Below are 13,894 nucleotides of genomic sequence, written 5' to 3'. Positions count from 1 at the left end.
GAGTCAACAGTTTGTGGGGCCCTTAGATGGACAGGGAGAGCATTCCACAGACTGGGTGAAGCTGAACAGAAGGCGCGATCGCCCATAGTTCGAAGCCTAGTCCTCGGAGGCTGGAGGAGGTAGGCCTGTCCAGAGCGGAGATAGCGTGAGGAGGAAAGGGGGGTGATGAGTTGTTTGAGATATAAGGGGGCAGTTCCATGGAGGCACTGGTGGGTCAGAAGGGAAACTTTGAATTCAATCCTGTACTGGACAGGAAGCCAGTGGAGGGATTTTAGGATGGGTGTGATGTGGTGGTACTTCCGCACCCCCATCAGGATCCTCGCAGCACAGTTCTGAATGTATTGCAACTGCTGGATGTTCTTACTTGGGATCCCGATGAGGAGTGCGTTGCAGTAGTCCAGCCTGGAGGATACAAAGGCGTGGACAAGTTTTTCTGCATCAGGGAGAGTGAGTATGGGACGAAGTTTTGCAATATTCCTGAGGTGAAAGAATGAGGTTTTGCATAGCTGTTTTATGTAGGCCTCATAGGTCAAGTGAGGATCCATTCTAACACCAAGGTTTGTGACTGAGGATGAAAGATGGATGTCATGGCCGGAGAAGGTGATGCTGGTGATGGTGGATGACCGGGTCTGATGTGGAGTGCCAACAAGAATGGCTTCCGTTTTTGAGCTATTGAGTTGCAGAAAGTTAGCCGTCATCCACGCCTTTATCTCCTCCAGGCAGGTGGAAATTGTGGAGAGGGCTGCAGAGGGGCTTGGGTTTGTTTTAATGTAGAGTTGAGTGTCATCAGCATAGCAATGGAAAGATATTCCATGCCGGCTGATGACATAACCAAGGGGGAGCATGTACAGTGCGAAGAGGGTGGGGCCAAGGACTGATCCTTGAGGGACACCACAAGTGACAGAGTGTGTGTCCGATTTAGCACCACCCAGGGAAACATACTCTGTTCTGTCCATGAGATATGATGTAAACCAAGCCAAGGTAGTATCAGAGAGTCCAATAGAGGAGTGGAGGCGGTGTAGAAGGATATGGTGATCCACGGTGTCAAATGCTGCAGTGAGGTCGAGAAGGATGAGAAGTGATGGAGATCCAGCATCAGCCGTCATCAGTAGGTCATTAGTGACTCTGACCAAGGCAGTTTCTGTACTGTGGCCAGAGCGAAAACCAGACTGGAACTTCTCATAAAGACTGTTAGTTATGAGATGGTTGTGGAGTTGGTCGGAAACTACCTTTTCCAACACCTTTGACAGGAAAGGGAGGTTGGAGATGGGGCGGTAGTTAGCAGGAACTTCTGGATCAAGGCTGGGCTTTTTGAGTAGTGGCTTGATGACCGCTTTTTTCAGAGACGTGGGGACATGGCTGGACCGAAGAGACTGATTGATGATATTGGTGATCATGGGACTTATTGCAGAAGAGTGACTTTTTATCAGGGCTGAGGGAAATGGATCCAGGTCACAGGTGGATGGCTTCATCTTCCTTAGCAGGACTTCAATTTCATGCTGAGTGATATCCTTGAAACAGCAGAGGAGCTGGGTAGTCCCAGATTGAGGGTCAGTGGATATTACTGGGGGGGGGGTAGAAAAACTAGGGTGAAGAAGGGGGGGGAGGGAAGGCGGGGAAGCAGATACAGTGGGGGGGCTGGAGAGAATGGAGCGTATCTTTCCTACTTTTGTTTTAAAGAATCGGATGAAGCTGTTGCACCGCTCCTGCATATTATCGAAGTATAGGGGAGTCTGGGGTTTGAGGAGATGATTTACAGTTGAGAAAAGTTGCTTGGAGTTTCCAGGGCTATTGTTGATTATGTGGGAGTAGAACCGGGACCGTGTGTCACTGAGGGACTTGCTGTAGGCCTTCTGATGTTCCCGGTAGGCTAGCTTGTGAACAGCGAGTCCTGAGTCCTTGAAACGCCGTTCGAGGACACGCCCTGTTCTCTTTTGTAGCCGCAGCTCCTTGGTGTACCAGGGGGCTGAGCATGTGAAGGTGACGGTTCTGGACTTGACTGGGGCATGGCGGTCCAGAAGTGAGCTGAGTGATGAATTGTAGAGATCCACAGAATTAGTGACTGAAAGGGGGTTTGCAGCAAAGAGATGGCAGAGGTCAGTAGTCAGGGTGACTGGGTTGATATTTTTAAGGTTCCTAAAACTGATTTTTCTGCTGGGCTTACTGATGGGGAACAGAGTGGGTAACTCCAATGTGATGGCCTTATGGTCTGACACGCCCAGATCGTGCACCGAGAGATTGGTGATGGAGGTAGAGTTGGTGATCAACAAATCAAGAGTGTGGCCTCTGGAGTGTGTTGGGACATTGACATGTTGGGTGAAATTAAGACTGTCAAGAAGATTATTAAATTCAGCTACAGAGTAGGAAGAAGAGTCGTTTACATGAATATTAAAATCACCAAGTATGATTCCCTGGGGTTGTGTAAAGTGTGGTGAGAAGATCATACATCTCGGAAATGAAAGCTGGATTCGGTTTTGGAGGCCGGTAAATCAGAAGCATTGTAGTGGAAAGTGGCGGTTTACATTTGAATGCAAGGCATTCAAAAGAGGAATGGACAGGCAGGGAAAGGGAGGACAACTCAAAATCTACCCGGTGCACAACGGCAAGGCCACCACCTCGGCCAGTGGTGCGGGCCTTGCTGAGGTAGGTGTAGCCAGAGGGACAGGCTTCATTGAGACTAGAATAAACTTCTGGTTGTTGCCAGGTTTCAACTAGGCACATGAAGTGTATCTGCTCGTTGATTATATGGTCATGAATAAAAGATGCCTTGTTGTTAAGGGATTGTGCATTTAAAAATTCAATTTTTACAGGGGACGCTGGATTTGTGATAACAGAATGTCTCTGTAGGGGACGGAGTAGGCTGTGATCCACTCCGCGTTTTCTGTCCTGCTTGGAATGAAACAGCCTCTTGGTGGCAGCGCTCTGATGACGTGTCCAGATCGACGGAATGCAGTGCTCAGGCTGCTGATGGTAAACAAAGCATCTGCGTGTACTCCGATGGACATAACGGGAGCGACACAGAACTCTGAGTTTATTTACAATGGAGATGTTAAGTCCAGGAGTGAATGCAGGGTTGAGTCCACGGAATTGTGAAGAGGAATAACTGAACGCCATGCCAAACAAGGACGAATGCAACGCAGCCTCGCAAACCGCTGGCCGACAAGGCAGCCTGTCTGCCGATAGCCCGCTTGTGCGAGCCAGCGCCGTGCACAAGTCCCACAGACGGAAAACAGTCAGATACAGGAGGACAGCCCAGATCATGGAGCAGCCGTCAAGAAAACCTCTCACGGTGGACTCCAGTCAAGTTCATGGAAGTTTGTGGAAACGGAGATACAGGGATTTTCAGGTTGGTCAAACTGTGATTGGTATAACAAATCCAAATAACTCCAAATCAAGTTCGTGAAAGCGATGAAAGAGGGCTTTTCAGGTCCTTTCAGAGGGGTTGGTCAAACTTTGATTGGTATAAAATAATCCAAATGAGGGCTCTAGTCCCAGTGAGCAGCGGCAGCGGCAGCCAAACGCGCCAGCGTACACCAAATAAGCTCACAATAGAACATAGATAACGTAGCAAATGTTTAAACTGAGAAATTTAACACTTTTATCCACTTAATTAGCTCATTTAAAATTTAATGCCTGCTACAGGTCTCCAAAAAGTTGGCACGGGGGCAACAAATGGCTAAAAAAGCAAGCAGTTTTGAAAAGATTCAGCTGGGAGAACATCTAGTGATTAATTAAGTTAATTGACATCAGGTCTGTAACATGATTAGCTATAAAAGCTTTGTCTTAGAGAAGCAGAGTCTCTCAGAAGTAAAGATGGGCAGAGGCTCTCCAATCTGTGAAAGACTGCGTAAATAAATTGTGGAAAACTTTAAAAACAATGTTCCTTAACGTCAAATTGCAAAGGCTTTGCAAATCTCATCATCTACAGTGCATAACATCATCAAAAGATTCAGAGAAACTGGAGAAATCTCTGTGCGTAAGGGACAAGGCCGGAGACCTTTATTGGATGCCCGTGGTCTTCGGGCTCTCAGACGACACTGCATCACTCATCGGCATGATTGTGTCAATGACATTACTAAATGGGCCCAGGAATACTTTCAGAAACCACTGTCGGTAAACACAATCCGCCGTGCCATCAGCAGATGCCAACTAAAGCTCTATTATGCAAAAAGGAAGCCATATGTGAACATGGTCCAGAAGCGCCGTCGTGTCCTGTGGGCCAAGGCTCATTTAAAATGGACTATTTCAAAGTGGAATAGTGTTTTATGGTCAGACGAGTCCAAATTTGACATTCTTGTTGGAAATCACGGACGCTGTGTCCTCCGGGCTAAAGAGGAGGGAGACCTTCCAGCATGTTATCAGCGTTCAGTTCAAAAGCCAGCATCTCTGATGGTATGGGGGTGCATAAGTGCATACGTTATGGGCAGCTTGCATGTTTTGGAAGGCTCTGTGAATGCTGAAAGGTGTATAAAGGTTTTAGAGCAACATATGCTTCCCTCCAAACAACGTCTATTTCAGGGAAGGCCTTGTTTATTTCAGCAGGACAATGCAAAACCACATACTGCAGCTATAACAACAGCATGGCTTCGTCGTAGAAGAGTCCGGGTGCTAACCTGGCCTGCCTGCAGTCCAGATCTTTCACCTATAGAGAACATTTGGCGCATCATTAAACGAAAAATACGTCAAAGACGACCACGAACTCTTCAGCAGCTGGAAATCTATATAAGGCAAGAATGGGACCAAATTCCAACAGCAAAACTCCAGCAACTCATAGCCTCAATGCCCAGACGTCTTCAAACTGTTTTGAAAAGAAAAGGAGATGCTACACCATGGTAAACGTGCCCCGTCCCAACTATTTTGAGACCTGTAGCAGAAATCAAAATTGAAATGAGCTCATTTTGTGCATAAAATTGTAAACTTTCTCAGTTTAAACATTTGCTATGTTATCTATGTTCTATTGTGAATAAAATATTGGCTCATGTGATTTGAAAGTCTTTTAGTTTTCATTTTATTAAAATTTAAAAAACGTCCCAACTTTTCCGGAATTCGGGTTGTAACTAATTTGGTGTTCCCAGTCAAAGATGATTTTGAAAAATCACTCATTATACTATATGATTACCAAATCTTGGATTCAATCTTTTTGTCAACTTGCTTTCTTTCAGTTGACAGAAAGAAATAAAGGTTTTTTATTTATTTTTGAAATTGTTTGATCATAGGCTTCAATCTGAGTTAATGAATTTGTGGCGTAGTGGTTAGAAAGTTTGACTCAATTGTTATTGGTGTACCCTGTGTGAATAAAGTCCAATGCAAGAACATTAACTAGAATTTTTGGGTCAAAGTGACCAGAACACAACATTCCAAGACCTGTATAGAAGATAATTGTGGCATTTACCTCATGGTTCTGAGTTTATATCTCAGTTCTGACTTTGTTTAGATACAAACACAGAATTGCGAGATGTAAAAGAAACATTCTGAGAGTCTTGAAAAGTGCATATTTCGACATATAGCCTGCCTGAGCCAGCCACACACACATACTCGTTGCACTGTATAAGTCTTTTATTTAATGCATTAAAATACCAGGTTTAAAATGTGTCTAAAAATTTGCAGTTAATCTTAATGCGCACATCTCTAAGGCTTCAAAATGATGAACACGATCAAAAGTTTGCTGTAAAGCTGTTGTACACAAACTTCTAGCCATCTGTTATCTGATTGATATGGGGTTTTAACAAGTAAAAGTATAGTATAATTTTGCTGTGAATTCTACAATCTTTTTCAGGTTTCCTGAGAATGCAGAGTAATTGAATCTTATAACAGCAGTTTGTGTGGAATAATCTGGAATTTCCAGAGAAACACATTATATTTAACACCTCTTAAAGCACATGGGGCCATTGTCCAGCATCAGGTGTCTAAGCTCCATAATAACATCATAACAAGCGCAAAACACATTTAACTGCTTTTCCATCATAACTGAAATATTAGGAGTATCTCAACAATCTACAATTTTCTGCTGGGTGACTATAGTCTTTACTCTTTAATGCCATAGTGAAGACATTCAAAGCACAAGAAATAGTCTGCATAATTAAGCCTAAATGCATAGATGTCAGCTTTTTCTTCTAATCCTCTCAATATTTAATCTGCCAGCGAGTATGGAGGACTCTGCATCCCACCAGGAGCCTGTTCCACCACATTAATCCAGAACTGAACACACATCCTCCAGGCATGGCATTAAAATAACTTCGCATGCAGCACTTGAGAGAGGAGGAGAACTTCTTTGTTTGGGAAGTGAGATCCGCTGCTCTGTGTCTTCTCTGGCTGTGTGGAAGTGTCTGAGTCTTGACTCCTGGAGATGGTGAGTGAGAAGTCCTGAGGATAAAGCCTCACTGTGCTCTCGGTCTCCAAACAGCTAGTGGCAATTATCAAGTGTAACCGCAATCATATAATCTCATGCACTCTAAACCAACATCTGAGGGTAATGAAAATATTTTAATAATCATTACTTTATTTTTTTTTTTTTAATATTATTAATTATTAATAACATTTATTAGTTATTTACAAGACAATTGTATATATTTAAACAGATTGGGTATTATTCATATTATTTAATTTTAATATTTCTTACAATTGTAACTATTACAAACAATTAACATGCAATTTTAAGATGTGCTTTTTTCAATATTACTTGAATTATTACATTTGCTGTATGGTTACTTTTAATCATATTTAATGACGAGCACGTTATACATTATTTAATTCTTTATTAATTATATTTGTTATTTTTTATTGGTATTTCTGGTTTATTCTTTTATTAATTTTTCACATTGAAGACACTGAGCTTCTTAGTTAAAAACGAAGAAACAAATATTTAAAAAATGAAACAATTTATTGACATAATATTATAATAGTAAAATATGTAATTGTTTATTCATTAAAATGATATTAATATAAATGATAATAATAAATTTAGTTACTTCATGTATTTATTTAAAATTTACATTAAATGCTCAATCATATTTAACAATCAGTTCAAGTCAAATCACCTTTATTTATATAGCGCTTTAAACAAAAAAGATTGTGTCAAAGCAACTGAACAACATTCATTAGGAAAACAGTGTGTCAATAATGAAAAAATGATAGTTAAATGCAGTTCATCATTGAATTCAGTGATGTCATCTCTGTTCAGTTTAAATAGTGTCTGTGCATTTATTTGCAATCAAGTCAATGATATCACTGTAGATGAAGTGACCCCACTAAGCAAGCCAGAGGCGACAGCGGCAAGGAACCGAAACTCCATCGGTGACAGAATGGAGAAAAAAAACCTTGGGAGAAACCAGGCTCAGTTGGGGGGCCAGTTCTCCTCTGACCAGACGAAACCAGTAGTTCAGTTCCAGGCTGCAGCAAAGTCAGATTGTGCAGAAGAATCATCTGTTTCCTGTGGTCTTGTCCTGGTGCTCCTCTGAGACAAGGTCTTTACAGGGGATCTGTATCTGGGGCTCTAGTTGTCCTGGTCTCCGCTGTCTTTCAGGGATGTAGAGGTCCTTTCTAGGTGCTGATCCACCATCTGGTCTGGATACGTACTGGATCCGGGTGACTGCAGTGACCCTCTGATCTGGATACAGACTGGATCTGGTGGCTACGGTGACCTCGGAATAAGAGAGAAACAGACAAATATTAGCGTAGATGCCATTCTTCTAATGATGTAGCAAGTACATCTGTGTTATGGGAAGTGTTTCCAGTTCCGGTTTACCTAATTAATGCAGCCTAAAAATCCTTTAACGGATTTGGATATTAGAAGCGTATTAGTGTGTTATATGTGTAAGCTAGGTTAAAGAGATGGGTCTTTAATCTAGATTTAAACTGCAAGAGTGTGTCTACCTCCCGAACAATGATTTTGATATTCTAGGTATTATCAAATTGCCTGAGTTTTGAGAATGTAGCGGACGTAGAGGATTATAATGTAACAAGAGCTTGTTCAAATACTGAGGTGCTTAACCATTCAGGGCTTTATACAGTAAGTGATTAGCAAGATTTTAAAATCAATACGATGTTTGATAGGGAGCCAGTGCAGTGTTGACAGAACCGGGCTAATATGGTCATACTAGTAAGAACTCTTGCTGCTGCAATTGGTGCAGAACAACCACCCAATAAGGCATTACAGTAATCTAATCTTGAGGTCATTAACATTTCTGCATTTGACATTGAGAGCATAGGCCGAAATTTATATATATTTTGGAGATAGAAAAATGCAGTTTTACAACTGCTAGAAACTTGGCTTTCTAAGGAAAGATTGCTATCAAATAGCACACCTAGGTTCCTAACTGATGACGGAGAATTGACAGAGCAGCCATAGCCTTAGACAGCATTCTAGGTTATTAAATGCTGAGTTTTTAGGTCTAATAATTAACACCTTTAGCAGTAAGAAATTACTCGTCATCCAGTTTTTTATTTCGACTATGCATTCTGTTTGTTTTTCAAATAGGTATGTTTCGCCGGGCCGGGAAGACATATAGAGCTGAGTGTCATCAGCATAACAGTGAAAGCTAACACCATGTTTCCAGATGATATCTCCCAAGGGTAACATGTAATGCGTGAAGAGTAAAGGCCCTAGTACTGAGCCTTGAGGTACTCCATGCTGCACTTGTGATCAATATGATACCTCTTCATTCACTGCTACGAATTGATGGCGGTCATATAAGTACGATTTAAACCATGCTAATGCACTTCCATTAATGCCAACAAAGTGTTTAAGTCTATGCAAAAGAATGTTGTTGTCAAAAGTGTCGAATGCAGCACTAAGATCCAATAGCACTAATAGAGAGGTACAACCATGATCAGATGATAAGAGCTGGGGTCTCATTTATAAAACTATGCGTAGGATCTTTACTAAAAGTTTACGTGCGCCCAAAAGCCAAAAATGGCGTACGCCAAAAAATATTCCGATTTATAAAACCGTGCGTACGCACACCTGTAAGCAATGTTCCCTTTATAAATCACAGATCACCCGCAGATGTGCGTACGTGAACCAGCCTCATATCCCGCCCTGTACACGCCCATTTTTAACCATAAATAGTCAATGCAAATCACCTCATGATTGCTGATCAGCATGTAAATGAGAGTGGAATCCCATATATACCTGGAAAACTGGCATGCGACCCGCCAATTAATTAATCCAAGAAAGTGAAAACGTGCATTTCTGTTAGCCTAATTTTAATAATGGCGACAGGTGAGAAAAGAGGAAAAAAACGTAATTTCTCAGATACTGAGATTGAAACACTTGTAGGGGAGGTGGAGGCTCGGAAAACTGTGTTATTTGGTGGCCACAGCAGTGGGGTCACTAATAAAAAGAAGCAGTGCGAGTGGCAAAGTATTGCTTCTGCCGTCAATTGTGTCAGTGGGACAGAACGGACAGTTGCAGAATTAAAGAAAAAATGGTCCGACCTGAAGGTATACAAATTTTTTTTTTACCAACATATTACATTTGTGTTTTATTAGGCTATATACCTATATAAATAGCAATATTGATTTTCAAAAAGTTTTATTTACATGTGCTTACAGTATGCAAAATATGTGAAATAAAGATTCTCATTCATTCAAGGTGGAGGCAAAGAGAAAACTGTCCTCCCACCGCCAGAGCGTGGCTGCAACTGGTGGGGGCCCATGTACAGCTGATCTCACATCAGTGGACAGCAAAATCGCGGCTATAATTGGGGAGGTCAGCGTGTGTGGTATTGTGTCGGAAAAGGAGGGAGACACTGACGTGACTGAAACCACAGAGGAGCAAGGTTAAACCGATTTTTAATCATTAACGCTGTACATTTGAGTGTGTGGGGTGATAAATGGATAAATGTTGCCAATTGTTTGTCCTCCAGTCCTTCCGGAGTCTGAAGCTGTAAATGAACAGGAGGTTCAGGGTGAGGGGTTCTCAGATGCAGATGCACAGCGTCCGGCTCAAAGCAGTGCCCCTTCTGCGTCTGGCACGTCCAAAAGTGGTCGGGTACTCACTGACGCAGTCCTGCAGTTACAGCGAGAGACAATAAACGCTGTCAACAGGGTTGCAGATGAGCTACGGCAGATGAGAGAAGTGATGCAAGAAATTGCACAATCATTAAAAGATGCAGTTAAAACATGAACCTTGAGTTTTGTCTTTCTTTACAAACGCCGCATGACATCCTCACGGATTCTTGCACCTCGTTGATATCCCTCTTGTCGGCCAGGGGGCTGTGGCTCGGGGTCGTAATGCTGGGGTAGAGGGAGATCAGGAGGGAGAGGAATACCGTTTCTCAGTGCTATATTATGCAAAACACCACACGCCCTGACAATCTTGCACACTTTTGCTGGATGGTATAAAAGTCTGCCACCCGAGGCATCCAGAGCACGCCATCTGCATTTCAGGATGCCGATGGCACGCTCCACAACTGCGCGGGCACGAGAGTGGACCTCGTTATAATGAGTTTCCTCTGCGCTCTGCGGGTTTAAAAATGGGGTGAGGAGCCAGCGTCTCAGGGGGTAGCCACTGTCGCCTGCAGGTTATAATTATATTAAAAACAAAATTGTTACAGTTTCTACTTTTTAATATTGTTAAACTCACCAAGAAGCCAGCCATCACGTACTGCGCCTGCATTTAGTCTGTTCCCTACACTGCTATGTGTCAAGATAAAGGAATCATGTGTTGAACCAGGCCAGCGTGCCACAATGTTTGTGAGGGTCATGTTGGAGTCACATATGATTTGCACATTAATAGAATGCACATGCTTTCTATTAACATAAGCAAATTCATTTTCAGATGGTGCCCTTATAGCAACATGAGTGCAGTCAATTGCGCCGATTACATTTGGGAAACCAGACATTGCTGCAAATTGCGTTTTAATTTCGGCCTGTTCTCGCACAGTGTAGGGGAACCTGATGTATCGACTAACCATATTAAGTATACCATTTAAAACGACAGATATTATGGCACTCAGGGACGGCTGTGATATACCAGACCTATAGGGTGAGATGATAGATTCCAATAGAATTATTTCATATACAAAAAGGTCTTAGAGACAAATTTGAGGATTACTTATAGTTTTTTTATATTATTAATTTACCTGTCTGCCAATTCCCGCTGGAAACAGCCGGTTGCCAAGAACCCCAGAGTGGTGAGGACTTGTATTTGGACTGGGATGGCATGGTTCCGGCGTGTTGCCCTCTCTAATACTGGACCCAATTCAGCACATAGATCCGAAAGCACAGCTCTAGGGAATCTAAATCGGCTTATTAGCCAGTCATCATCATGGGCCAGGAAATCATCATGGTCCCTGAAAACTCGTTCTCTCCTTATTCTGCCATTAGCGTAATCCTCCAACAGTGCCAGGAGTGCCATCATGAAGCATTACATACCCGGGTCACCGGAGAATTTATATGTTTCTAGCAAATAGACTGATCGTTAACACCTTGACAAAATCACTTAATTAATTTGTGGGCGAAAATTTAAGACGAAAATGTTATAGTGAACACATGCTTCTTGACGGTTTTGTAATGAACACCGTAATAGTTAGGACCGATGATGAGTAGCGATTGTGCTTCATGACTGTATTTGCAGACTTTGACATTTTATGATATAGGCTATGTACATTAAGGAAAATATTTCCTTTTTACACTGTGTTCTGCAGTTCTCTAATAAAAGGGTATTTCATGCTATTCTGTAGGCTATCACATGTATCGCGCCATGTCCTCCTGTGCTCCCGTTGTGGACAATGTGACTGTAAGGCAGCGCTGATTATTATTTTATTTTACTTTTAATACATTTTGAATTACGTTTGGATTTTACTAGATGTATATAGCCTAAAACAATCGGCACAAATAACACTGTTGGATTTAATCTTCATGATAATGTGGATATAACGTATGAAATGGAGTGAAAATTAAATGTCATTCATTCTTATAATCGTTCTTCTCACATTTATTTTCTACAATCTAACTTCAGTTCACGACCTCACCATCGGTGTCGCCAATTCCCTTTGTCTCCAGAATGTGCGTACGCACGGCTCAAAGTTTGCTTAAAGGTGCGCACATTCTCCCGTCAAGTTTGTTTTTTATAGATCACAACCTTTGCGTGGGAACTGGCGTACGTACGTTTCCAGCCCCGTTTTGTGCGTACGCACGCTTTATAAATGAGGCCCCAGGTCATTTGTAACTCTAAGGAGAACAGTCTCAGTACTATGATATGGTCTAAATCCTGACTGGAAATCCTCACAGATACCATTTATCTCTAAGAAGGAATATAATTGTGAGGATACTAGCTTTTCTAGTTTCTTGGACAAGTGTTTATTATATATAGGGTTTATTTTTGCCTTTGGGGAGCCTGAGCTTCTTAGTAAATCAGTCAGTCAGACAGTAAATACATAAATAATATCCAAAATTAAATAATTTATTGAACTAATATTAAAATGGTAAACATTAAAATATTGTAAAAAATGGTATCAATATAAATATAATCATAAATTAAATTAATTTATTTCATTTTAATCTTACATGAAACATTTAATCATATTTAACACTGAGCGTTTTTATTAATTATATTGTTTCTTTTTGCATTCCTTTTCCTTTCCACATCAGGGAGACCAAGGTTAGTTGTCACTTCACTCTCACACTTTTTATTTTGCAGAGAAGGTTTACATTGCCTACCTTAATGTTGTCACAATGGAACCATTTTTTTTTAAACAGTAAAAAATATGAAACACAAAACTACTCAAATAAAAAAAAAATAATGAATGAATGAATGAATATATTAAATTAATACATTTAAACATTTAAAACATAATTCTTTAAATATAAATTTGTTTTACTCATTACCATTATATATAAAAAAAAGGAAAACCCATAAAAGTAAGTTTCAGCCACACAGGACTTGAGTGGAGAGATGTTGTGTGTAACTGTAGTGCTGTTGCTCATCTTCACGCAAGTCCTAGGGGTTTAACATTTACTTGGTGACTAAGAGACCTAGCCAATGGTTTTATTGAATTTAAGTCTGAAGATCCCTTCTAAAAAGGCAAATTAAGAGCTTAACCACTTAGCTGCATCATGCTTTAGGTGGAAAAGAGAAGTGATGAAATGATTGATCTGTCAGAGAAGTACATGAGTCACAGAGTGCTGGGATTAGGATGCAGTGACGGCAAAACACGAGAACAAACTGCCTGACAGTCAGCTGCTGTGAGTGGAGAACTACTGTGCTCTTACAGATGCTGAGAAACCTGACAGCTGCATTAAAGTCTGAAGCAGAATTACTGCTGTGACCGCCTCAGAACGAGGAGAGGAGGTGTGCTGGAGCTCTGAAGAAAACTACTTGGAGTCTGATCTAGTCCCACTGGCTCCACTACTTTACGGGGCAGCAGTGGCTCAGTGGTTCATGTAGGTTGTCTACAAACCGGAAGGTTGGTGGTTCAATCCCCGGCTCCACCCTGACCAAGTGTCGAGGTGTCCTTGAGCAAGACACCTAACCCCAGCTGCTCCTGATGAGCTGGATGGCGCCTTGAATGGCAGACACCGCAGTCGGTATGTGTGTGTGAATGGGTGAATGTGAGGCAAAATTGTAAAAGCGCTTTGGATGGCCATGTGGTCTGTTGAAAGCGCTATAAATGCAGTCCATTTACTTTAGTTCAACTGCTTTGAGTGTTTTTGTCATTGTTATTGATTTTGTAAAAAAACATGTGTAGTTTTTATTAATGTTTATTTCAGTTTGTTATCTTCATATTTGTTTAGTTTTAGTTATATTAGTATGTTGTTAAACTGATACATTTGAGAAATGTTGAAGGTTTTTTTAATTAAATTTTATTTTATTTCAGTTATTTAATTAATCCTAATACAGCCCATTTCCACCACAGAATAATAAAAGGTAAATGGTACTTTTTACAAATCA

The 13,894-nt window shown here is 41.3% G+C and overlaps 1 protein-coding gene across 1 annotated transcript in view; it reads right to left on the bottom strand.

Annotated features, from left to right (window-relative positions):
• The window catches only part of LOC132122873 (glyoxalase domain-containing protein 4-like), a 176,993-nt gene that overhangs the window by 134,736 nt on the left and 28,363 nt on the right, over positions 1 to 13,894 (bottom strand). The gene's annotated exons all lie outside the window — the stretch shown is intronic.

This window comes from Carassius carassius, chromosome 41 (assembly GCF_963082965.1).
Source record: "Carassius carassius chromosome 41, fCarCar2.1, whole genome shotgun sequence".
NCBI classification, from domain to species: domain Eukaryota; kingdom Metazoa; phylum Chordata; class Actinopteri; order Cypriniformes; family Cyprinidae; genus Carassius; species Carassius carassius.
Note: the sequence above shows the minus strand (reverse complement) of the source record. Positions and strands in the feature narration are given on the sequence as shown.